Source organism: Eschscholzia californica, unplaced genomic scaffold (assembly GCF_041429995.1).
Source record: "Eschscholzia californica isolate CP2 unplaced genomic scaffold, dmEscCali1.0.p SCAF_1, whole genome shotgun sequence".
Classification (NCBI taxonomy): Eukaryota; Viridiplantae; Streptophyta; class Magnoliopsida; order Ranunculales; family Papaveraceae; genus Eschscholzia; species Eschscholzia californica.
The window spans coordinates 44,914,438-44,942,181 of record NW_028238198.1 but is presented as its reverse complement, the minus strand read 5'-3'; the positions used below and the strand labels follow the sequence as shown (position 1 = coordinate 44,942,181).

The window sequence follows — 27,744 nt, the reverse complement described above, 5'->3', positions numbered from 1 at the left end:
GAGTGGAGATGACATAGATATTATATTCTTGGTTGCTAGATAGTCGTTCTCCCATGTGAGACTATTCTCACAGCCTGCCACTTCAATGAGTCGTCTGGAAACAGTTCATTTTCGTAACTTCTTTTTCCGGGGAATCTACTTTATTCATTTTAGTTCTAGTTGGTGATGCCGCATCTTTGGTATCTTTGGATTTTTTCGAGTTCTTGGCATCTTTTGCGCCATTTTCATTCTTGTCGTCTCTTTGACTTCCCCCCCCCCCCCCCCCCCCCCCCCCCCCCCCCCCCCCACCACCCACCCACCCTTGGCGGTTAGAGATAGTAGTGGTGGTGGTGGAATCATGTGAAGTAGTGGAGTGCGCTTCAACTTTAGAAGGGCTTGACGCATTCTAGCTAGATCCGCAGGCTTTCCAAGCTTTGGGCCTTTGAATGCTAATGGTTGAAGGCTTCTTGTCTGGGTCTTACTATTCCTCTCTCTCTTTTACATATATATCTATATTGGGAACTCCATGAGGAATGATCTCTGCTATAGCATTCCAATATTGAATAACAACAATAAGTATACATAGAAAAAGAACTTATCATAGAAAAAGAAAGAAATCGATATCATATCTAAGTTAAATCAAATTCAGACTGCAGTTTCAACAATAGAAGGACATATGGATTATTTAATTGTAAAAAAAACAAGTACATTCATAATTTCTCTCTGAAATAGGTAAGTTGATTGTAACTATAACCCGTTGATGTGGTTGTCTAACTTGTCGAATACGAAATAATATTGAATTGTAGAAGCCTCTACCACCCGAATGTTGAAGTCTTATGTAGATGTAGTTCAACCCTCACATAGTTCTGCTCATGTCTGCGAGGCTCCCCAGCTAGGTCTCGATGAACACCAAGAATGAGCTTGCCCTTGTCGCCTATACTTTGGCACTCCAACAGATGTGGGACAAGTGAAGGCTCTAATACCTTGTCTGAATGTTATAATCATTCAACATTCATAAGAAAAATATATTAACCCAAGTAAGCTCTGTCGTACTGCTTCTGTTTGATGGCATTTGTATTTAGACATACCCGTCTTGTGAAAGACATCTATTATGCGGTTTTTCTTCAATATTTGTGTTTGAATATGCACAATTCAGGATGTAGGAGTAAATCTATCAAGTGGAACACAGCTTTCGACTTCCTCACAAGAAATATTACATTATCACAATGAATGTTATATTATCATTACATAGTTTTATTTTGTCATGTTTCTCAGAATGCACCTTCAACTTTGTCAATGATCAATAATCCAGATTCAAGGCTCTCGACTTTCCAGCATTCAATGGTTCCTGAAGCATAGTTTCTCAAGTTATCATTCAGGGGTTGGTCATGTCATTTCATGCTAAGCAGTTCCTGCAACCACTAATGCATTCAGAAATTCAGCCACAAATGCAGCTGCAATCGCAATAAGAATTGAAGCCGCAAGCACGAGCTCCTCAATCACTTAATCCTTTGAGCCATGTGGGCCTGTTGGAAGCTAACTTTCAACGTTCTCTTCTTGTAGAATAAGGTGAGGTCCTGAGTCCAAATTAGACCCACAATCAAGGAGAAGACTACTAAATTTGTAACATGGACAAAATATCAAATATAATTCTCCAAAAAGGCTTTTCTTTTGAAACAGACTAGCACCCCCACAGATTCCAGCCCTGCCCTTGCATCAATCGAGAGCTGGTTCCCGTCTGAAGAACGCATAAGCCCAAGAAAACAGATCCGAACACTATAATCCGAGTAACCGATGCAGTACTTTCCTTTACAATAAGAAGCTATAGGTTTAGATAATTACCGACCTCAACACCCCCCAGCCTTTTATGTTACTGGTTTAGTCATGAATGGATACTTCCACCTATATAAAATGATAAAAGTTAAAACTACATATTGTTGAGATTTGATATCATATTTGATTGTAGGGCATCACGAAGATGACTGATACATTAAACAATAAAAAAATTTGTTTCAACCTTCATGAATTGAAGTGTTATTTGAATTGGCCATGCAATGTTTAGTAAAAGCTCCAAATTTGTACCTTACAAGTAGGGTATCTTCATACTTTTTTATAAGTAATATAATGATTAAGCCTTAAGAGTAAGTCACATAATCCTTTATGAAATATTGTAAAAGATAAGTAGAATAGTATTTGACTAATGGTTCCAAAAATTTTACTAGGACTAATAGAAAAATTATCCTAGCTTGAGAACAAGAAAGAATTAAGGAAATCATGTTTCTATCAGAATATCCATTCCAAATAAAGTTATCTAAACAGAATTTTAGAGATGTCATTTTTAGTCCTTGCCTAATAGGGTTCTCTATTCTTAAACGAACATTAAGCTTCCGATAAACATGATTTATCTAAAATATACACATGATATTACTTCTGAAAATTTATCTTTGAGTCTAGGCAAGGCATTCTAAATAATGAAAAAAGAATGGAACTAAGAACATCAAAATAGAAAAAACTACAAGTAAGGCCTTCCACCGAAAGGGTTGCAATATTCAGGCACTTAATGGAGATTATTCGATAAGTTTCCTATGCTCAGTTCAATAGTCGAAATATGATATTCACATGTTCATCCAGTCAAAAAAGGAATTTAGAAATGCTTACATTCACATTTTGTTCCAGTTATATAAATTTACTTGTATCTGGTTGATGGTTTAAATGCTTACAGTTTATTCACTTGATCATGCTTGTGTTGTCCCTAAAAAAAAAATGATCCCAAATATCAGCAAATTGTAATTTAACTTTTATATATGAAAGTATATGCATCTCATTCAAGAATATAAGAAGTTAAGGTAATATTAGTTACCTCTACAGAGGATCTCCAATTTTTATAGAAAGTTCTATCCAATGGAACATGACCTTCATCTCCCATAGCTTCTGATTGTAAAGAAAATCCTACATTTGTTGGTCGGGTAATAGTGTTCGGATTTGTTTCGTTGGGCTTACACGTTCTTAAGACGAGAATCAACTATCGCACAGATGCAAGGGCGGAACTGGACTTTGTGGAGGTGTTGGTCTGATTTGAAAGGAGGTCGCTTTGGGGCATTATGTCTTGTCTATGTTGCAAAATTAGAAGCCTTCCTTGTATCTGGATCTAATTTGGACTTAGAAACTTCACCTTCTTCTTTAGCAAAAGAACTTTGCAAGCTAGCTTCTAATGAGCCCATACGGCCCAAAGGATTAAATAATTTAGGAGCTCGTGTTTGCGACTTCAGTTGTGACTCCAATTACAGCTGCATGTGTGGTCGAATTTCTAAACGCATCCGTGGTTGCAAAAACGACCTATCGTGAAACATCATGACCAACCCTTAAATTGTAAATTGAAAAACTATGCTTGTAGGACCCATTGAATGTCGGAAAGTCGAAAGCCTTGGATTACTAATCGTAGACAAAGTTAAACCTACATCCTGGCGCGACAATAAAAAAAATATGTTGATAACGATCCCATGACAAAGTTGAAGCTTTGGGTTGAAACAAAGTAACTGTATTCTTTAAACAAGTTAAACGTTGTGTTTGGTTGCACGATTTCTAAGTAGGATTCCTACAAAAGTGGGATTTGGTAGGAATCATAATATCTTTGTCTGGTTGACTTCCAAAAATCAGTTTCTTCTCCAAAATCGATTTTTTTCGAAAACCACTTTCCTTTAAAATCGTTGTTTCTCGGAGACTGTTTTTTCTTGAAAATCATATTTTCCAAAAAAATAAGGTTTTCAAAAAAAAATCGGGAAAAATGGTTTACGAAACAAATAAAAGGTTTTTTTTTTGAAAAAATGTTTTATGAAAAAAAACTTTTTTCGAAAAAAAAAAAACAATTTTTGGAAAAACGAATGTAGAGAAATCTTTTGTAAAGAAACGACTTTCGAGAATAATAGATGGTTTTTCGGAAAGATGATATTTGACAAAAAAAAAAAACGAAGGGTTTTAAAAACGATGTTTGAAAAAAAAAAAGTTTCTTTAACTTTTCTTAAATAAGCGTTAAATTTTTTTTAATAATTATAAATACTGGAATTCTTATAAGTTACCAAACAACCAAGACAATCATTTGGATTCATGAATCTGTGAAATGAATCCAAAGGACTCATGAATCCACAGATTCATGTTTCCTTCATCCAAACACACCATAAGTTAATTTTCATCCGTGTCAAAACCTTCCATGCAAGAATAGGTGTGACATTTTTTTGTTTGTTTTTTTCTTGTTGAAAATGACTTTTTTTTAGTTGAAAAAAGAGTAAGTGTGGCTTAAATGCGATTTACTCAGATTTGTAACGATTTCTCCGGAATTTATTTTATTTCCCAAAGCCGCAAGAAATCGATACAGATCTGAGTAAATAGTACGTAAGCTCTTACACACAATGGTCTATAACATAAAGGAACGGCACAGCAAAAATTAACTAGTGAATTAAGATAAAAATGGAGTATATAGATGGCTGTAGTGTTTGATTGTTGATACCTTCCTTCTCTTGAGATTAGGTATAATCCTAAATTTCATGGCAGGAATCCCATCAGCTATGCCCTATTGCTGAAATTTTAGAGAGCACTAGTCACCAAACTGCAAGAGATTTTGGGGTTGCTTGATGAGAATGGAGAATGGAGAATGGAGAATGGAGAATGGAGAATGGAGAACTGAGAGAAGTTACTTTGTATATGGGCTGGAATTTGCAGACTATTTCACATTTTTATTGGACCTAAAGTCTCAGACCAACACACCTTTTATTTTCTTTTTGAGCATGAATCTTTCATCCAATTCACGTTCATTCTCTATTTAAGTTCGAATTTGCGAGAAATTCTCATTTACTTTCTATTTTAATTTAGATTTGCGATAAATTCACCTTTACTTAGTTTTGAGTTTGAATTTGTGAGAAATTCTCATTTACCTTTTATTGAGTTTGAATAATTGAATTTGCGAGAAATTCGCCTCTAATTTCTGTATACGTTCGAATTTGCGACCAATTCACTTTTACTTTATGTTTGAGCTCGAATTCGTGACTAATTCACCTTTTATTTCTATTTAAGTCTGAGTATGGGACCAATTCACCTCTACCTTTTATTTAAATTCGAATCTGCAACAAATTTACATTTACTTTTTATATGAGTTTGAGCTTGCAACCAAATCACTTTTACTTTTTATTTAAGTTCAAATTTACGACCAGTCCACATTAATTTTGTATTTAAGTTCAAAGTTGGAACCAATTCAGTTGTACTTTGTATTTGAGCTCAAATATGGGACTAGTTCTCTTTTACTTTGTATATGAACTCGAAATTGGGACCAATTCACTTTTACTTTATTTTGAGTTTGACACATGTTAGCAATGACCCATGTTAGGTAAATTAGTCAATTAGAGAATCAAATATAATGTTTTACCAATTCACCAAATCTTTTTTGGTAGATCTCCTAGGAACGTTATATTTGATTCTCTAATTGACTAATTTACCTAACATGTGTGATTGCTAATCAATTCATAAATTAATTTCACTTTTATAGGAAAAATTCGACCACACATTACAATTTCTCGCTTGATAAATGTTTTATCCTTTGAGATTTGAATTGTGAAACGAATATGATATTGGGAAACTTTTCTTTTTTGGTGAAACTTTGTTGAGAAACTGAAAATAATTATATACTACTCACGTTTCATTATAAAATCATAAAATGTTTCTAGGTTTAAAAGGTAAAAAAAAAGGGTCCATGGGTTTTAAGTCCAAAATAAAGTTCAAAAAAAGTTTAAGGTCCAATCTTCTCAGAAAATAGGTTTTTAGTCCTTTTCGTTTTGTAAGAAACATTGTTGATAAATAACGTGTTATGTATGACACATATAAAAAAATGAAATAAAGTATGGAAAACATGAAATAAAGTATGAAACTTTAACAATAAATAACAGGTAATTTATGAAACAAAACAAGAATTTTTAAACAGAAAAATACTGTAACTTTAAAGTCTAGACATACTTTAACTAATTTGGACTAAATATCAATTATAATTATTATTTTGGCTTAAAATCCTATATTAATATTAGGGGGGACTAAATATGTGTTTAGGGGTAGATTTTTAGACTAGGAACCCAAAAATTCTAAAAAAAAATCAACTTTCGTATGTGATTCTCAATAACATTAATGTTTCTCTTAATGATAAAAAGAAGGTCGCTGCTTTAAAAATACAAAGAAAAGACGGAGCACAAAGATTTTTGGATGGGAAGATCTGATATTTTTCCTCTGTCATCACCACCACTTCTTCACTTCATCTCGGCAGAAGTTGTTGGCAGCATATCATCGTGGATGCTCCTCAAAAGAATTTTCTAGTCTTCATCTTTTTCCTTTCCCCCCACCAACCCACGAAAAGAACTGATTTTTTTAGTCGTGATATAGGGAAACATGTTGGGTAAAACTCTCTTTTAGTTGTAAGTTATTCTAATGTGTCTTAAATCATAAATTCTTTTCGAGAAAATTGTCGAAAAACTGTTTTTTTTAAATAGTCAAGTTGTCTTAAAGCATACTTTATTTCGAACGGTGAAAAAAAAAACAGCTTTTGAAGAACATTTCAGAAAAAATGATTTTTGAATAACACGATGTTAGAAAAAACGGTTTTAAAGGAAAAAATATTTTTTGGAGAGGAAAAAACGTTTTTTCGTATAAAAATGAATTTTTGGAAAAAAAATGTCTTTCTTTAGAAAACAAAGAGTTCAGAAAAAAAAAAAAAAGGATTTGAAAAAAATATTTTTATAACAATTTTTTTCTAGAAAAAATATGTTTTTAAAGAAATATTTTTTGAGTTGAAATGTGGGTTAATAATCCAAAATCCTAGCAAATCTTAGGATTAGAGTAGGATCTTGGTCCAATACAAATTTTGGACTTAATAATCTGATTCAAGAGTCTTAGGATTTTGAAAATTTTGGTAAAAACCACAAATTTTAGGCCCAAATAGGAAATAAAACCCAGCCCGGAATAATAACCCACAAAAAACCCAATATTCAAATATTATCCCAAATCAAACCCAAATACGGATCTCTAGACACCATCCCTCCAAAAAATGCATCTCTAAGACCTCCTATAGTTTCATTTTTCCTCCTTTACCCTTATATACATACAACTACTAATCATTACCTCTCATTTTCATTCTCTCTTTCTTTCTAAAACTCATTTCTCCCTCTCTTTCTCTCTCTAAAAATACCTGAACAAAAAATTCTTTGTTCTCTCTTCAAATTTGATGATCAGATATTCCATCCCGCCGAAAAATTTCGTCGTATCTGCTTCTCCTTGAAGGTACGTCTTCATCTTCTCTCTTCTACTCATTTATCTTCAATCATCATCTTTTATCTTCTCTAATGGAAGTTGAAAGAAACTCCAAATATGGTTTTAGGGTGTTTTCATAGTGTTTTAGATATATAAATTTTCAGATATAGTTATTTGAAGCTTCATTGGTGAGGTTGTTTTTGGTGTTTCTTTATCTTATAAGGTTTAATCTTCTTATGAAGTTTCTTGGTTTTACTTCCACACCATATAATTTCAAAAACAATACTGTGAAAAAACTTTACATACAAATTTTTTTCTAAAAAATCAAAAAGTACAACTTTAGATCTATTTTTCGGTTTCTCTCTCTAGAATTACGATTTTTTGCATATGTTGGTTTTTTAACAGACAAATTGACTAGTGCATTAAGCATTTTAAAATATGTTGTTAATATGATGTTAATGCAGCGAGCAAACTCAAAAATGCTTTAGTTTTTTTTTATAGATGTTACCATCATAAATCAGATTTTATTTTTTTACAAAAATCGATTGGTGTTAAACACTTTTACGTATGTTTTGAGCACTTGTAAGTATTTTTCGATATTTCCTGTACTGTTGTTAACATAATGCTTAATTTCGAATATTTTGTCTTTTTCATTTTTCGACATTTGTAAACATTTACAAATTTTTCATGTGCACTCTCAGAAATGTCTTGTGCATTATGTCTTTCCCGTAGGCATATAATTCTGTGTTGATTCTTGTGCATTTTTCTTCGTTACTGACAAAATGTATTTTCGTGAACATTTGTTGTCGTGTTTTAAACATAAATCTTAATCCTTAAATATTTTCGTTGTTATACCGACACAAACACATCAATTGGAACATTGTATCTTGTGTTATTAACATAATGCTTAATTTCAAATATTATGTCCTTTACATTTTCCCAAATTTGTAAACATTTAACAAGTTGTCGAGTGCATTCACACAAATGTCTTGTGCATTTTGTCTTTCCCGTAAGCATATAATTATGTGTTGATTCCACTTGTAGACTTTATATCTATGGAAAAGGATAGAGCAATTGATACTTCACAAAAGAAGGACAAAAAGCGTGTTTTCGAATCTTGGGACGAAATATTTTTTGATATCGGTGCAATATTTCTCGGTGGTGTCAAAAATTTTTGAAAAGCTCTTAGCTGATGTACAATCTTATGGTTCTCCAACATTTTCGATTTTGTACAAGTTTTGAAGATTTCGCCTGTTGATTATGGTTGTGTTGAGTATACTGTTACAAATGTTTTAAACATTTTTTGTAATATAAACAACATTTTGTATAATTCAACACCGTTAGTATTCACTTTTTCATTTAATGTCTCGTTTTATTTTTCTTCGTTATACAGACACAATCATGTTTTCGTGAAATGTCATTTGTTATACAGACACCTAACTTCTATACTAAAATATTTTACGAAATGCTTCTCTAACTAGTATTTTTTGCCACCAATATGGGTATAAGTGCATACGTAACTTCACTTGAAGCTCTATTCAAATCTAAAAAATGTATAAGATAAAAAAAAAAAAATTTGTAAAATGTTTTCAATAAATAACTTTATGTTAAAAGTTTTGTGAAAAATAGATCAGAACTAAAGTTATTTTTAAAATCAAGACACCTAACTTATACTCTAAAACATTTTACAAAATATTTATCTAACTACTACTTTTGCCACTAGTAGAGGCGTAAGTGCAGACAAAAATTCATTTGAAACTCTATTCAGACTTAAAAATGAACAAGATAAAATATCAACATTTTTTAATATGTTCCCAACAAATATAATTTAGCACAGACATTCGACCTAATGTTCATGAAACTAGACTGAATTTCAAGATAAAGAGTTTGAACCGAAACATGATTGTTCCGATCTTGTTCTGAAACCTAGAGACTAAGACAGTTATGTTAGTACATTTCAAAAGTTGTTTCAAACATTATCATGTACTGTGTAAACATTCTCAACATTGTCCACGTCTCAAATGAGAATGTTCAAAACATTTTGTAAAATGCTCAGTTAACTATTTAATTTGCAACTAACACAAGTATAAGTGCAAACATAATTTTTTTTTCTCAAAACTAAAGTTATTTACAAAATAAAGAAACCAAACATCTACACTAAAACATTTTACAAAATGTTCATCTAACGATTACTTTTGCCACCAACATAAGTATAAGTGCAGACATAATATCACTTCATAAAATACTTTATAAAATGTTCATCTAACTACTACTTTGTGCACGTCTCACATCAGAATGGTCATAACATTTTGTAAAATGCTTAGCTGACTACTTAATTTGAAACCAACACAGGTATAAGTACTAATTTTTTTTCAAACTCTATTCAAATATAAAAAAATGTAACAAAAAACATTTTATAATCTGTTCCCAACAATTAAGTTTATGTTTAAAAGTGTTATGAAAATTTTCTTGGAACTAAACTTATTTACAAAATCAAGACACCTAACTTCTATACTAAAACATTTTACAAAATGTTTATTGAACTACTACTTTTGCCACTAGCATAGGTATTAGTGCAGAAATAAGTTCCTTTAGAGTGCTTCCACCTTTTTTCGTTTTTCAGACAAATGAAGAGAGAGAAAAAAAAATTGAAGGTAATAAATGTTAGTTGTAATAAATGTCAGCTGTAAGAGTGATTTGATGGATGGGACTCCGTCTCGTTTTTCGCGAATTAAGTAAGAGAAAAGAGAGCAGGAAATGGTGGAGGGGTATAAGAGGGATGTGGATTCTCTTATGAGGTTAAAAGGGTATTTTTAACTTTTGGGTCTTATTTCCATTATTATTCCGGGTTGGGCTTCATTTGGTGTATTGACCCGAATTTTGGGCCTTAGATTTTTGCTCTCTAAGATTTTTGGTAGCCAAACAGATTCAAAAATCTTGATTCTTACTAAATCTCATTTTTTATAGGAATCCTACTTGGAAATCTTGCATCTAAACGCAAACATAAGATTTATGATTACTTTGTGTTAAAAATATAAATCACAAACAATGAAGAATTGTGAAGGAGAAATATATTATATTGCATCATCAGGTTTGGATTGTTGTGGAGGGGGGATGAAAAGAATCTAAGGGAAAAGCTTAAGTGAAGGATGAGTGATGAAGGGGAGAGTTTCTTTAAAGTCGCAAACAAGTTTTGTACTTATCAAACATATATTTAAAATTTTGTTTTTAGTTATGATTATATTGGTCATTATAATATTAGCAGAAGGATAAAATATATTTTTAATCAAATTTGAAGCTTACTTTTTTGCAATTACTTTGACATCCTTTAGAACTGAGATTTACTTTTTAGGTGAAAAACAAACAACCTAAAATCGTCAGTCGACACTGAATAAATGAAAATCACTTAATAAGCGCAAAAATCAAACACCTTTAAAACTTATAATTAGTGGTGTCAAACGGCTCAAATGACTCCGTCTAAAGTAGGCGTGTGGGTTAGATAGGCCTGTGAAAGATATATGGTAGCTCAGCCCCATGGGCGGACCCACGTAGAGGCTCGTGGGGTAAGTGCCACCCATAACCCAAATTAAATCTAATTTCAAATAGAAACATCATATATAAAACTGAGTTCAATTACGTGACAAACAATATGGTTTTGTGGGATGGTTTGAGATTTTTTTTTACTATATTACATTCATAAGTGATAACAATCACAAGATTACATGGTAGATAATTCTTATTCCTCTGAGAACTTTATGAGAACTACATAAGTAAAGTTCACAGAACTTTCGAATGTAAAATGCCTCATGAAGGCAAAGGCATTGACAAGACACAAACTCAAAAAAAGACCCTAAAGGTCGACAAAAGAGATCCTAAAGATCGAAAATGAAAAGACCCTAAAGGTCGACAATGTAGAATTTATTATACAAATAATATTGAAAATTAAAAGTAGTGATATGATGATACTAGTATATATACCTACCTGATGAAGAGATTACTTAGTCAATTCCCGTCGTGTGATTTTATTCGCTTAACCCAGATCTCCGTTGTTGTTCATGTACGAACCATATCCGAAATCCATCTTCTCCTCCACGAATCACAACCGAAAATAGATCGACTATGAAACCTAAACCATACCCCTCCATTGTAGATTGATTCTGATAAGATCTTCAGATCTAAAAGTTTGAATTCATGGAGAAATGAGTTATTAAACCCCATCCCCATTTGAAACAAAATCTACAAACACCAATCCCTCACCCGATCTGTGACTTCTCGTTGGATTCTAACCATCACTGGAGAACATATACAAAACCCGAGTTGGGATTAATCCTTGATGGATCTATGGACCCTCGACAGAATCGAACATTCGTCCAATGCCTAACCGGATCTGTAAATCTTCAAAACCTTTCTTCCAAAAGATCTTCAAAATCCAAGAAAAGGAAGAACTCGAAAGATACATCAGAGTCTAAAGAGGAAGAGAAAGAGAATAAGAGTGATAATGATGGATAAGAAGAATCAGACGAGGATGAAGGCTCCTAATCTGAAAGAAACTGTTGGAAACCGCCTACGAAACCGTCAGGAACTGCAAACCCTAGGACGGTAACCACCACCGGGAGGCGGCGCCACCCTAGGAGGGAAATTGCTCCGCCCGACTGCCTCTGATTAAGTACTTTTGTTATTGTTATTTTTGGGATGGTTTGAGATTGTGGTGTCCGTGTACAATACCCGTGTTCGATTCCCACCATCTTCATTTTAGTTAGTTTCTTTCATTTTCACTAAGGGTCTGTTTGATACGTGTGAAAATATTTGATGTGAAAACGGTTTTCTTTCTTGTTGGAAAGAAAACCACTTTACCATGTTAAAATGTAAATTTAAGTGTTTGATAGAACTTCGGATTTTCCCGATAAATTCAATTTCTAGTGTTTGGTAGGATTGTGAAAATTGATGTAGTAAGAAAATCTGAAACAAATGGAACTTATTAGGTTGATTTTGTACATGGCCTACGGTATTAGATAAACAAAAAACACAAATACAATAATTAAACGGATAATCTATCACATTAATGTTAATGTTCAAGTAATTTGCATTAACATGTCCTTCAAAAAACAAAATATAAGCAACATAAATATAGTAGAGGAAATCTTTGAATGATGTCGCCGACAGTACTCCTCCCACATAATTGTTGCTAGCTGATATCTTTTTAAAGACCACTCTGGTGTCGGTCCAAGTATGGCACTCTGCTCTTCAGGTGAAGGTTCAAATTCAGTATTTTCAAGTGGATCAGGATCTTCGTCGCATGTATCCAACAAATCTACATTCATTATGTGGTTGTGAATGATGCAACAAGCTATTACCATATAAGCTTGTGTTTTGAAGTCGTAAAATGTAAATGTCCGTAGGCAGGCAATTTTTTTTAAGTAACCCAAAACACCTTTCAATCACATTTCTCAATGAAGAATGTCGATAATTAAATAACTCTTTAGTATTTGCAGAAAGACGACCACTATGTTCGTTGAGATGATAACGGACTCCACGATAAGGTGTCATGAAACCATGAGCATTTGGGAAGCCTACATCACCTAAGTAGTATTTCCCTATGAATAAGTAATAAGTTAGTGTTGTAGTTAAAACAATTTAATCAATGCTATGCAACTGTGACGCCCCGTGTTCCGAATCACGGTTTGCCCGGCAGTTTATAAAAGAAACTCGGTCTAATACTAACTCAAACCAGTTTCAAATATAAACCCAAGCCAAAACTCTCATCACGGGTTACAAATCAAGAACAAACACAGCGGAAAATCAAATATAGTTTAAACCTTTTGAAAATATGCTCGGAAAATATGTAACCCAAAATAGTTTTCATAAAGAGAAAAACAACTTGAATTCATGTTTATGAATAGTTCACAGAAGAGACTGAATTTGGACAGAGTCTCCTCTATAAATTGAACATATGAAACCTGAAAAACCTGTCAAACATTCATACATATCTCACAAACTTCTAAATAACAATAGCATCAAATAAAAAGTGATAATGTGCATACTATTTACATGTGTACAATCGCAAACAAGTGAGAGAACGATCCTAACTATTCTAGATGATACATATATAATATTAACGTTGTGATTATGTTGAAAATATAATAGAAATTATAATCTTACATAATGTGAGCCGTCGAAGTAAACTATGTCACTTCGGGTCACCAATACCTGCAACTGAACAACAACAAATAGGAATGAGATAACCCGAAGGTCAGCTCAGTAGGATACCTAGACATCCTACCCGCACCACACACATCAACATTTTAATACATTAATAGTTATAAGTGTTACATATATACAGATATATATACAGAGATATCAATATGCACACGAAGCAAAGCAATATAGCAAGATAATTCTTCTAGCTTACCAAGATCACGACTGAATACGCCCTCAGTCGGGGTCACCTACTATTTGGCTAGGAAGAACCGTTCGGCCTTTGTTAGTGCGTAGGCAGGTGGCGCCTTATCGAACGTTTGACTACTGCAGTGTACACATGGATCCACGTAATACCCCGGTAAGAGCTTCCGTAACTCTCCCTTCGTCATCATCGCCCATCGGGCTGGCTTGTGATCTCAATACGCATCGAATAGTAAATCTCACCCAAACAATGATACGCTTAGCATATGTCATGACTTACCCAGACGACTATAAGAGCATCGTCGTGTAGCAGAGCCATATACCCACGGCGATACAATTATCTCATCTTGAGGCGCGTCCTATCTCCGGCCAGATCTGACGCTTCCTCGCAAGGTAACTCATTGACCATTCGAAGAATACCCAAACATATGCATGAACCTATAATAGTATTAAATGATCTGATAGACTCCCAAAGCTACAAGAACAGAGCCCTCCTAAAGGTCCCATCAACCAAAAGGAGAAGAGCGTTCTCATGTCTCAAGGTAGGGTAAACCCTGTTTAAAGCCAAGCTTTTACAAGTGTCCACTTTCAGGGAATTAGTATTTTTTTATTAAGAAAACTCGGGTAAACACCCTCTTTCATTTCGGTGAAAACATTGTAAGTATCATTCACAACAGAATTCAAACCACACACACCAGTGGTTTAGCAGAATAAATAAACAAGCATGACATTGGGTCAGTCCCCTAATCACTCCAAGGGTCGGAATACCCCAACTCCCATCCTCTCCGGACCCCATTCCGGGTAAACTAGAATGGTCGTTACCAAACGGCTGGCCACGCACCGAGTGTAACCCTTGACATAATTCATGGCTAATCCATAACATAAAATAAACAAGGGGACCAACCAATGCCCGTCGGAAAACAACCATTACACATAACACAGATCAAGCGATTCCGCCTCCATGTTATACACGCAGCTCAAGCGATTCCGCCACCACGTGTTTACAATTCACACAAAACGATCACACAGATCAAGCGATTCCGCCTCCATGTGATTATTTTTCAGAAAAACCAATTTGTTTTGAAAAGAGAAACATCCATAACATAGAGTACACCACATACATACATATCATACCATATCATATCATAAATTGAACTAGAGAACTATAAAAAGAAGAAAATGACTAACTATATATATATAATGGTGAAACAGGGAATACCCGTGCTCCAAGTAAGATTCATAGGATCCTACCTCTTCTTGCGCCTCCAATGGTGCTCCTGAATAAGTTCCACCCTCATCGAGTTCCCATTGTAGTACAAGAGTCCTACTGAAATATGAAAGGACAAAACGGTCATTTGACAGTCATATAACTGTCAAAAGTCCTCTTGCAGAGCAAGAATGCATAAAATGGATGAAACTATACTAGGAATGTCCTATCGGTACTATAGAGTCCACTGAGATGTTCCATCGAGCACTTGAAATATATACAAATTAACCAATCAACTTCCCATAAATTTTATTTTACATTTCCGAGTCTTCATAAGCTGACAAATCATATAATGAACCAAATACTATGAATCTTGAACTATCAAATCATAAAATGAACCTAATGTTACGAATCCATAACTCAACCTATCCATTTATGTTAAATACGGCAAGGTTCGGGTAACCATCTTCATTCCAATTCATTATAAAACTGATCCAAATATGAAATTCGAGCACTAAAATAATTCGGCAGCACCCCGTCTATATTTGGACACTCCGAAATAGTCCATAATCTCCTAAACATGTTTCTGAACACAAATCATTCGAAGAAATTGAATAATAATCGTCTAAATAGCTCCAAATTTCGATCCCAAATGAAATTATACCCAACCATACAGTTATCGAAATAACAACCAAATAACCACCAAATTAGGACGAAATAGAAAATTCTGAACAGATAGATATGTAGAACAAGTCAAATAAAATTACCTGGAACAAGTTTCATTGAATTCCGACCACCGTACGTCAAAAAATCGACCGACGAAAATCGAACCATCAACTCCATTAAAATCGCCCATCCTTTCTCACTCTCTGTTCCCAAACGCCTAAATAAAAGTATTGCCACTGACCCTCTCTATTGAACTGAGTTACGAAGGAAAAGTGAAAGTGGGTTTTGAATGGTAATAACAAGTGGGGTCCACATGAAATATAAAACCATTTTCCCTTCCAAAACGCGTCACACATGCACAATCAGGCTTAAACTCGGTTGGAATGTTGGATTGCAAATAGGGTGCCACATGTCGCACTATAAAGTGGCCACATAATTTAATTACTTTTCAGTCCATAATTTCTATATACCTCATAAATCAGTCCCTCTAATCTTATGGTCTGCTGATCCAGTCCCCGTCGATTACTTTTTGACCCCCTAGTTAATCTTTTCTTTTCTTCTTCCTCTCACAACCAACCATGAAGAAATTATATTGTCCCTCTTAACTCGATACCGAAGAAAATTGCCGAATACGACTCGATATCCAAACCATGCCCGATAATTTCGTGTGACCAGTCAAAATTCATAATTTTTCGAGAACTATTCAATGAGCTATCTGAATCAATCAAAATACGTATCCAATACCAAACCCCAAAGAAACCACTGAATCCGCTCGGCGCTCTAACTCGTCCGATTCTCTGACTCAAGATCTGGGTGTTACAATATTACCCCCCTTAATTGGAATTTCGTCCTCCAAATTCGAAGAAAGTATATAATGAAACAACAGTTGCCAATGTCAACAAAATCTGTCACAACTCGAACCAAGAGAACTACCTTTTTCGACATTAACCTGGACTTCTGTAACCTGTAAATTTCTTAGGATACAGACATCCCTAATGGTACTTCACCGAAGTCAAATTCCCCTAAACTGGTCCATCATAACACTATACATAAGAAGAAAGTTCTCCCTAGAACTGGAGAGCCTTTGTCGATGAACAACAAAACTTCCCTATCCTCTCTGCCAATCTGGTCTAAGAAGATCTATAAATCAAATCTGTAAATGATGACGAACACAAACTTCCAAACAGAAACACAAACCATTTCATTATGATGAGAATAAAGTCTATGCTATAATCAGACAATATACTAGACAATGAAATGAACCCTCGATAAGTGATCTCGCAATCTCATTCGAAGCAGTCACTACGATGCTCACAAATCTGACCATATGCTAGGAAGATAGCTAACCAACCTTTTCTATTCTTCTATCTAGTTTATGTACCAACTTTGAACTTGAGAAAACCTATAACAATTTCTAAAGTTACGAAATCACTTCATCTAACAAAAGTCAATCTGGCTAAACTCTATAAACAAACAAGATCCAACCTTTTATATTCTGAATTCTTCTACAAAACCTATAATATAAATAAGTGAAGAGGTTAAACACTAATATGTGCAACCATAGAATAAGATTACACATATGTTTCCTCTTCTGACATCGAACTCATACTCTGAAGCAAATTCTGAAATATGAAACAACTGAGCGATAAATTTACGGAGTTTCCATCTTACGCCATGATCAAAGAATAATCTATAACAATAACCATACTCAATACGAGAAAGCAAAGAATGAAGGCCTTTATAATCTATATATAAGAATAAAATGTCGTTAATTCCACATCCTCAAAGAAAATACCATTCTCGATAATATAAGAAAATACCATTCTCAATAATATAGCAAAATACCGTTGCCCATGGTATAAGAAAATAAAGATTAAGGGCATATACATGATATACAAGTCAATGTTGGCATTGACACATAATCTCAGAAAAATATAGTTGTTGTCTATAAGACGATAAAATACAACAGAAGACCGCTATAATATCTATACAAGTGATAAAGAAACCAACCCTCGAAAATCATTCTACAATAACCTGAGAACCCCAGATATATCTAATAACAAACACAGTCTCAGACAATATAACCTCCAATATCAGAGTATCTCGTTGAACCAATATAATTCAACCCTACGCATTAGCCTTAACAGTACAACAATAACTTGCTAGCCATAATTCCTCAATCTCTAAATAAGCTGAATGTTGTCAATGAAAACCATAATAGTCTTATATGAAAAATATATATCCTTTAGAAAAATCGAACTCAATATCGTGCAGTCAACATATAACTTGAGAATACCATCTCGTATAGTACAACTGAATGAAAAGATGTACCAGATAACAACTGAACTTAGACAGCTATCCTTATCACTGATAATACTCTGACAACTGAATAAAAACCCCCGACATAACTGACATCTGTGTCACATCTATAAATCTGTAGACCAACACATCTATTATTTTCAGGTGACGAACTACCATCTGGTGAATTTATCGATAAGGTTATGTGACCGATGCCCCTAAATCTTACCACCAACAACTATAGTCAATAAAAAGATATATGTCTCTATCATATAACTCTCTCTCAACCAGACCATACCTTATCTACAATCAAACTAAAATAATACGTGCTCGAAACAAAATCGATCAAAGTCAACCTCAACTCTCTCTAATTGATCTGATCGAAACTCATAAATGAAGGAATGTGTACAACTACCCCGATGTCCACAATACAAGGTCTGACTCATCTTCTCATCTAGTGAATCCTTCGTAGCGTTGTGGTCGCACCATTATGACCACAATACTTCTCTAGTGGTTCAATTTATAGCTTCTTCATTACTCGATGACATTTCTCATATTACCGATTCACCTAGGTTTATTACTCCTGGCAATGTCTTCATATGAGACTCACCTGCTCGAGTGACTTAGGCTTACAAAGTTGTACCACAAGTCCATCTATATTAGATAAGTTGTCCACGCATATTATTCCTTGACTTTGATTCCCTAGGTTATTGTCACTAGACACCTGGTCGTTAGCACCATTTCTTGCTTCGGTTTCCCTGAGTCGTTGCAGATTTCCAAATTGTCCTTCTATGAAGATTAGCTTACTAGTTCACTATCCTTGTCCTAAATGAACCGATATATCCATGTTCATCTTGTAAATTTCTTAACATTTTCCGATTGTCGATCTTTGTGAACTTGTATACTGCCAAAAGTCAACTACACTTAAATTTCTTAGGCACTTTTGTCTTTAATACTTTCACAACATCAATATGACGCCTGCCCAAAACTTTATACTAAAACCTCTTATCAACCCTTGATCGTCTTCGTATACCACCTTGCACAATAATCAAGGAAAGATCAACCAACGTCAACCAATCACAAAGTGTTCCCTTTTCTGAGTAACTCGAAGTCACAAAGTCCATCCACAACCAACCAATGATATGAACCTAAGCCTAATATGAATGCAATTCGTACCTCAATAATGCTTGGTTGATCGCCACCACTATCTTCTGCAGGCAATGTGCTCGCATAACAAAATCACAATGTAAGTGACCTACCGTTGAAGGAACCTTACTCACATTATGATATCTGAGTGGGACCTTCACGTAGGCCTGACTCAGATGTGTTGAGCACATAAAAGTCAGCAAATATAAAATCAAAATCTTAAAATCTCAAATAAAACAAAATAAAATCAACAATATTATTATCTTTTCATATTTTATCTTGAAGCTTTTACGAATTTAACAAGCCTTGGTACTTTTAGTTGCCTCGCCCATTATTGCATAAAATATATTCTGATGCCAGTCGGCCCAATGCACGTACTCATGCTCTGATACCAACTGTGGCGCCCCGTGTTCCGAATCACGGTTTGCCCGGCAGTTTATAAAAGAAACTCGGTCTAATACTAACTCAAACCAGTTTCAAATATAAACTGTCGGGCAAACCGTGATTCGAAACACGGGGCGCCACAGTTGGTATCAGAGCATGAGTACGTGCATTGGGCCGACTGGCATCAGAATATATTCTATGCAATAATGGGCGAGGCAACTAAAAGTACCAAGGCTTGTTAAATTACTGTGACGCCCCGTGTTCAGAATCACGGTTTGCCCGGCAGTTTATAAAAGAAACTCGGTCTAATACTAACTCAAACCAGTTTCAAATATAAACCCAAGCCAAAACTCTCATCACGGGTTACAAATCAAGAACAAACACAGCGGAAAATCAAATATAGTTTAAACCTTTTGAAAATATGCTCGGAAAATATGTAACCCAAAATAGTTTTCATAAAGAGAAAAACAACTTGAATTCATGTTTATGAATAGTTCACAGAAGAGACTGAATTTGGACAGAGTCTCCTCTATAAATTGAACATATGAAACCTGAAAAACCTGTCAAACATTCATACATATCTCACAAACTTCTAAATAACAATAGCATCAAATAAAAAGTGATAATGTGCATACTATTTACATGTGTACAATCGCAAACAAGTGAGAGAACGATCCTAACTATTCTAGATGATACATATATAATATTAACGTTGTGATTATGTTGAAAATATAATAGAAATTATAATCTTACATAATGTGAGCCGTCGAAGTAAACTATGTCACTTCGGGTCACCAATACCTGCAACTGAACAACAACAAATAGGAATGAGATAACCCGAAGGTCAGCTCAGTAGGATACCTAGACATCCTACCCGCACCACACACATCAACATTTTAATACATTAATAGTTATAAGTGTTACATATATACAGATATATATACAGAGATATCAATATGCACACGAAGCAAAGCAATATAGCAAGATAATTCTTCTAGCTTACCAAGATCACGACTGAATACGCCCTCAGTCGGGGTCACCTACTATTTGGCTAGGAAGAACCGTTCGGCCTTTGTTAGTGCGTAGGCAGGCGGCGCCTTATCGAACGTTTGACTACTGCAGTGTACACATGGATCCACGTAATACCCCGGTAAGAGCTTCCGTAACTCTCCCTTCGTCATCATCGCCCATCGGGCTGGCTTGTGATCTCAATACGCATCGAATAGTAAATCTCACCCAAACAATGATACGCTTAAAATATGTCATGACTTACCCAGACGACTATAAGAGCATCGTCGTGTAGCAGAGCCATATACCCACGGCGATACAATTATCTCATCTTGAGGCGCGTCCTATCTCCGGCCAGATCTGACGCTTCCTCGCAAGGTAACTCATTGACCATTCGAAGAATACCCAAAAATATGCATGAACCTATAATAGTATTAAATGATCTGATAGACTCCCAAAGCTACAAGAACAGAGCCCTCCTAAAGGTCCCATCAACCAAAAGGAGAAGAGCGTTCTCATGTCTCAAGGTAGGGTAAACCCTGTTTAAAGCCAAGCTTTTACAAGTGTCCACTTTCAGGGAATTAGTATTTTCTTATTAAGAAAACTCGGGTAAACACCCTCTTTCATTTCGGTGAAAACATTGTAAGTATCATTCACAACAGAATTCAAACCACACACACCAGTGGTTTAGCAGAATAAATAAACAAGCATAGCATTGGGTCAGTCCCCTAATCACTCCAAGGGTCGGAATACCCCAACTCCCATCCTCTCCGGACCCCATTCCGGGTAAACTAGAATGGTCGTTACCAAACGGCTGGCCACGCACCGAGTGTAACCCTTGACATAATTCATGGCTAATCCATAACATAAAATAAACAAGGGGACCAACCAATGCCCGTCGGAAAACAACCATTACACATAACACAGATCAAGCGATTCCGCCTCCATGTTATACACGCAGCTCAAGCGATTCCGCCACCACGTGTTTACAATTCACACAAAACGATCACACAGATCAAGCGATTCCGCCTCCATGTGATTATTTTTCAGAAAAACCAATTTGTTTTGAAATGAGAAACATCCATAACATAGAGTACACCACATACATACATATCATACCATATCATATCATAAATTGAACTAGAGAACTATAAAAAGAAGAAAATGACTAACTATATATATATAATGGTGAAACGGGGAATACCCGTGCTCCAAGTAAGATTCATAGGATCCTACCTCTTCTTGCGCCTCCAATGGTGCTCCTGAATAAGTTCCACCCTCATCGAGTTCCCATTGTAGTACAAGAGTCCTACTGAAATATGAAAGGACAAAACGGTCATTTGACAGTCATATAACTGTCAAAAGTCCTCTTGCAGAGCAAGAATGCATAAAATGGATGAAACTATACTAGGAATGTCCTATCGGTACTATAGAGTCCACTGAGATGTTCCATCGAGCACTTGAAATATATACAAATTAACCAATCAACTTCCCATAAATTTTATTTTACATTTCCGAGTCTTCATAAGTTGACAAATCATATAATGAACCAAATACTATGAATCTTGAACTATCAAATCATAAAATGAACCTAATGTTACGAATCCATAACTCAACCTATCCATTTATGTTAAATACGGCAAGGTTCGGGTAACCATCTTCATTCCAATTCATTATAAAACTGATCCAAATATGAAATTCGAGCACTAAAATAATTCGGCAGCACCCCGTCTATATTTGGACACTCCGAAATAGTCCATAATCTCCTAAACATGTTTCTGAACACAAATCATTCGAAGAAATTGAATAATAATCGTCTAAATAGCTCCAAATTTCGATCCCAAATGAAATTATACCCAACCATACAGTTATCGAAATAACAACCAAATAACCACCAAATTAGGACGAAATAGAAAATTCTGAACAGATAGATATGTAGAACAAGTCAAATAAAATTACCTGGAACAAGTTTCATTGAATTCCGACCACCGTACGTCAAAAAATCGACCGACGAAAATCGAACCATCAACTCCATTAAAATCGCCCATCCTTTCTCACTCTCTGTTCCCAAACGCCTAAATAAAAGTATTGCCACTGACCCTCTCTATTGAACTGAGTTACGAAGGAAAAGTGAAAGTGGGTTTTGAATGGTAATAACAAGTGGGGTCCACATGAAATATAAAACCATTTTCCCTTCCAAAACGCGTCACACATGCACAATCAGGCTTAAACTCGGTTGGAATGTTGGATTGCAAATAGGGTGCCACATGTCGCACTATAAAGTGGCCACATAATTTAATTACTTTTCAGTCCATAATTTCTATATACCTCATAAATCAGTCCCTCTAATCTTATGGTCTGCTGATCCAGTCCCCATCGATTACTTTTTGACCCCCTAGTTAATCTTTTCTTTTTTTCTTCCTCCCACAACCAACCATGAAGAAATTATATTGTCCCTCTTAACTCGATACCGAAGAAAATTGCCGAATACGACTCGATATCCAAACCATGCCCGATAATTTCGTGTGACCAGTCAAAATTCATAATTTTTCGAGAACTATTCAATGAGCTATCTGAATCAATCAAAATACGTATCCAATACCAAACCCCAAAGAAACCACTGAATCCGCTCGGCGCTCTAACTCGTCCGATTCTCTGACTCAAGATCTGGGTGTTACAGCAACAAACATTATAACTATGGATTATAAAACTAACCAGTTGGGACAGTCAATGGATCAATTGGACTTCTTAATGCGGATTTCAGTACTCGACCATCATGAGATGATCCTTCCCATCCAGCTAAAACATACATAATTCTCATACTGAAAGCACGTGCTACAAAACATTTTATCGTATATCACCTTTATGATTACGAAACCTTGGTTGATCTTTGGTTGGTACAGTTGCATGTATATATGTACCATCAATAGCCCCCACAGCATCCTACAAGTAAATTAAGCAGCATATTATACCTTAAAGTTATGATGTCAAGCTTTACACAAAAAAACTAGAAAATAGTTATCATCCATGATTACCTTAAATTAATGATGCCAAGCTTGGGGGCGTGTACTATCATTAGGATATGATCTACTATCAGAGGGTTTCAACAAGTCTTTCTGCATCTTTAATACTGCTTTCAAGACAACATTAAAGTAGGGACTTACTGTCTATCCTAAACAAATAAAATTGAAGTTCACATTTCAATTCTTGATGTCAGGGTCGATAATAAAGAGGAAGATCGCAACTTGTTCTTCAACTGTTATGTACCTTCCGTCCGTCACACAAGCCCTTCAGTTTTAACTTATTACACAATATGCGGAATGATGTCCTATTCATCCGAATATTTTCATGACATACTCGATCACTTTCGTTGTATAACCGATTCAAAAATTGTTCTCGATGTTTGTTCAAACTTGTTGGATCCCTCATAATTGGTGGACGCTTGCATTCCATTACCATGCCAATCGTACAAGCAGCCATACATAATATGTAATGAATTTCTTCTTCATCGTCATCCACAACACTAACTCCACGATCCATTGTAGTAGTTTCTTCATCCATGTTCACTCAATCTAATACCTATCAAAGTTAGCTAGCTTTTCCACCCGATGATAATCCTTTAGAAGAATACCTATCACTTCAAACACCCTAGTTCGAGTAAATATGAACACCAATAAACTTTTTGTTTATTAATATCACAAACTGTAAACTCTTTCTTGCTACCTTTGGTACTCATGTGAACATTGGAATTGACGGAAAAGACGTCTAAGAACTCTGCAAAGATGAAACAATGTACTAAGGTGTCGTTTGGCAACCAAAAGTATAAGTACTTTTGCTTGTAGTAGAAGTTCTTTTGCTTTAAAAAAGTACAAAATTTGAAAAGCATATTTGGCAAAAATGTTACTTATAAGTAAAAAAGTTAGTTTGGTAATCCAATTTACTTTTGATAATTTTATTTTTCTTTTAGTCATAGAGATACTTGATTTTAATGAAGTTATATATGATTTCCACGATCACTCTTGTATACGAAGTGATGGTGATATTAGTGGTAGTGGTGGTGGCGGTGCCTTGAAGGTATGGTCGTATGGTTATGGGGTTTGGTGGTGGTTGAGGTATGATGGTGGTCGTAGAGGAATGATGGTGGCAGTGGCGGTGGTGGTGGATAAGGTAAGGTATGTGACTGGTAGTGGATAAGGTATGTGACTGGTAGAGACGGAGGTATGGTGGTGGATTAGATATGTAGGGGTAATGATGGAGATTTGGTGGTGGTGGAGGTGGTATAGTGGTGGTGATGGTGGATAAAATATGTGAGTGGTAGTGATGGAGGTATGGTGGTGGTGGTGAAAGTATGGTGGTGGTGGTGAAGGTCGGTGGTGGTGGTGAAGATACGGTGGTGGTGGAGGTACGAAGGTGGTTGTAGTTGAGGTGTGGTGTGGTGGAGGTGTGTGTTAGTGGTGCTAGTGATGGAGGAATGGTGGTGGTGGAGGTGCGAAGGTGGTGGTTAAGGTGTGGTGGTGGTGGTTGAGGTATGGTGGCAGGGGAGGTGCAATTGTTGTTGAGGTGGTGGTGGAGGTACAATGAAATTTAGTTGTGGTGGTGGAGCGGAGGTAGACGAAGAAAAAAATTTCGTCAAGTAAAATTAATGTATGTGTTGTACATACGTTACTTTACTTTAAAGTCAAAAGCTAAAAATTTTAACTTCAAAAGAAAGTCAAATTTTTACTTAAGTAAAGTCAGAAGTTTTCACGTTACCAAACTAACTTTTTTTACTTTTCTACTTAAATAAGCAAAAAAGTTACTTATTTTAGTGTTGCCAAACGACACCTAACTATGAAAATCTCTTAAGGGCATGATTTCAAACAGTTTACGTACGTAATTAAAGAAGTTTGAAATCCAAAAAATTTATTAAAGTTGTAGAAAACTTGAAATAAGAGGAACTCGTGATCACACTCCTAACAGTTGCACAAGTAATTAACACCCAACCTTGTCAGCTATATTGTACCAACTTAAGATTTTTTGATTCTTCATTGGTAAACTTTTAATTCATTCACAAACTACCACCCATCTCTTCATCTCTCCTCAATCAACCAAAAGCAATTCACTCAAAATCCAATACCACAAAAAAAAACCTGTAACACAAAAAGCAATAAAGAAAAGCAATCTCCATTGAATCTAAAAAAACTCACATTATTGATACATTCAATATGTGCTTGCCCATCTCAATTGGAGTTCAAACAAGAAACAAAGTTGTTACTTTCTTATCCGAAATTGTTGGTGATACAACTGCTGAGATAGCATCAAAGTTTAAGACCACTAAAGATGTAATAACCCAAAGTAAACTGAACTTCATCAATAGGACTTAGTTATGCATTTCAAATTATTTGCAATTTGAACAAACTTTTTGTTCGTGGAGTGGGTTATGTATAAGAAGTTTGAATAAACTTAATGATAGACCTATTAATGAAGTGGGGTTGTATAATCGATTGAACCCACCTTTTAGTTCATGATTTACAGTTTGAGTACCCTAAATACCCACTAAATTTTAGAATAAGATAACTATGAAAACCCATTTTGCAATGAAAATTAGGCAGATAACAGTCAAAATAAGCAAATTCTGGGAAATCTGACCTAATTATTCGGCAAACAAGCAGGTAAATGAGAAGCAAGAGGGGGAAAATCTAACCTGCTATTTCGATTTGGAGAACTTCCTCTACTTAAATAACTTCATTCTGGAAATAAAATGAAGAACCAGGTTCTAGAGAGAGAGAGGGAGTCCGATATGAGCAGTAAAATTAGGGGAAAAATCAAGTGAAGAACCAGGTTATAGAGAGAGACTTCGATCTGAGCAACAATTAGGAAAAATCAAATGAAGAACCAACTTCGATTTCGTTGTTGAGAGATCGAGAAAATCATCGGGAGGGAGAAGTTGATCGAGAGAAAGAAAGAAAGGGAATTGGGACTGGAGAAGCCATGTAATCTAACTCATGAGAAAATCGTTTTACCACCTTGTTTGTGGTAAAATATATTTGAAGCTTTTCCCACCTTTTTTTCTCATAAGAATTCGGCTTTCCCACATTTTGATTTGAATCAAACAGTGGGAATCGATTTTTCCCACTCTATTTTCACGGGTTTCAAACGGACCCTAAGAGTCTGTTTGATACTTGTGAAAATCAGGATGGAAAATCGATTTTCGTAAGAAAATTGATTTTCCGTTGTTTGATTCAACCAAAAAGAGTTATAAAATCGAATTTGTAGAAAAAAATGTTGGAAAATCAAGTGAATTTTTTCCCCATCTAAAACATGGGAAAGTCACTTTCTCACCCATGCCGCGCTCTCTCTCCTCCCGTCGACTCTCTCTCTCAAGACTCCCTCAATCCATCTATTTCTAGCAAAGAAGGATCCATCTCTACACCCCCTCATATCCATATCCATATCCATCTTCACCAGCAAATTTCTTCATCTTATTAATCAATACAGTATATGGGAGGAAATGATCAAAGTAAATTTCTTCATCTCTATACCCCCTCCGAGATTTCCCTTTTCGATAATAGTAGTAAATGGAAATCAAGATCAAGAAGCCTGACTCCCTCAATCCATCTATTTCTAGCAAAGAAGGATCCATCTCTACACCCCCTCATATCCATACCCATCTTCACTAGCAAATTTCTTCATCTTATTAATCAATACAGTATATGGGAAGAAATTATCAAAGTAAATTTCTTCATCTCTACAACCCCCTCCGAGATTTCCCTTTTAGATTTCCCTTTTGGATAATAGTAGTAAATGGAAATCCAGATCAAGAAGTCAATCACCTGTCTCAAACAATTTGAAATCAAAACATAACTTTGTATTTGAGATGATTCCCCTTTCAGATTTAGATTTCTGATTTTTGAGCTGAGTTCTTTATGAATTAGGGTTTTTTCATGAAGTTGTAGAGAGGGAGAGAGAAATGCCTATTATTTATAAGATATGAAGTGTTTTTTATATGAAGTTATAGAGAGAGGGTTTTTTTCAGATGTTTTCTCTCTCAATCTCTCCCATGTTTCTGATATGAAATGTTTTTTATATGAAGTTGTAGAGAGAGAAAAATGACTATTGTTTCATCCAATTTCTAGGTTAACTTGATGTTTTATATCTTCCGTGCATTCTGTTTATGATTCTTCTTCTTGAATGTGTTTTCTGGGTAGTAGCTATGAAGATTTGTATGCACAAGATGATCATGGACTTCATTGCCATGGATTCCATCGTTCATCTCTCTCTCTCTCTAAAAATCAGATTGTGGGGAAGAGACCTACTTTCTAAAGGCATCAGGGAGAAGTTCAACAATACACTCAAAGGAATCTCAAAAAGTACAATAAATATATTCCATTTGACAG

At 35.1% G+C, this 27,744-nt stretch overlaps 2 long non-coding RNA genes across 2 annotated transcripts; both read right to left on the bottom strand.

Moving 5' to 3' along the window:
• Nucleotides 1-13,256: 13,256 nt before the first annotated feature.
• LOC147567094 (uncharacterized) lies at nucleotides 13,257-15,767 on the bottom strand. Its single transcript, XR_015237553.1, has 3 exons — nucleotides 15,634-15,767; nucleotides 14,911-14,986; nucleotides 13,257-13,473 (listed from the first exon to the last, which is right to left on the bottom strand). It is a non-coding gene; the product is annotated as an uncharacterized LOC147567094 (long non-coding RNA).
• A 4,183-nt stretch (nucleotides 15,768-19,950) lies between these two features.
• Nucleotides 19,951-22,461, bottom strand: LOC147567093 (uncharacterized). The gene is made up of 3 exons (XR_015237551.1): nucleotides 22,328-22,461; nucleotides 21,605-21,680; nucleotides 19,951-20,167 (listed from the first exon to the last, which is right to left on the bottom strand). It is a non-coding gene; the product is annotated as an uncharacterized LOC147567093 (long non-coding RNA).
• Nucleotides 22,462-27,744: the final 5,283 nt, after the last annotated feature.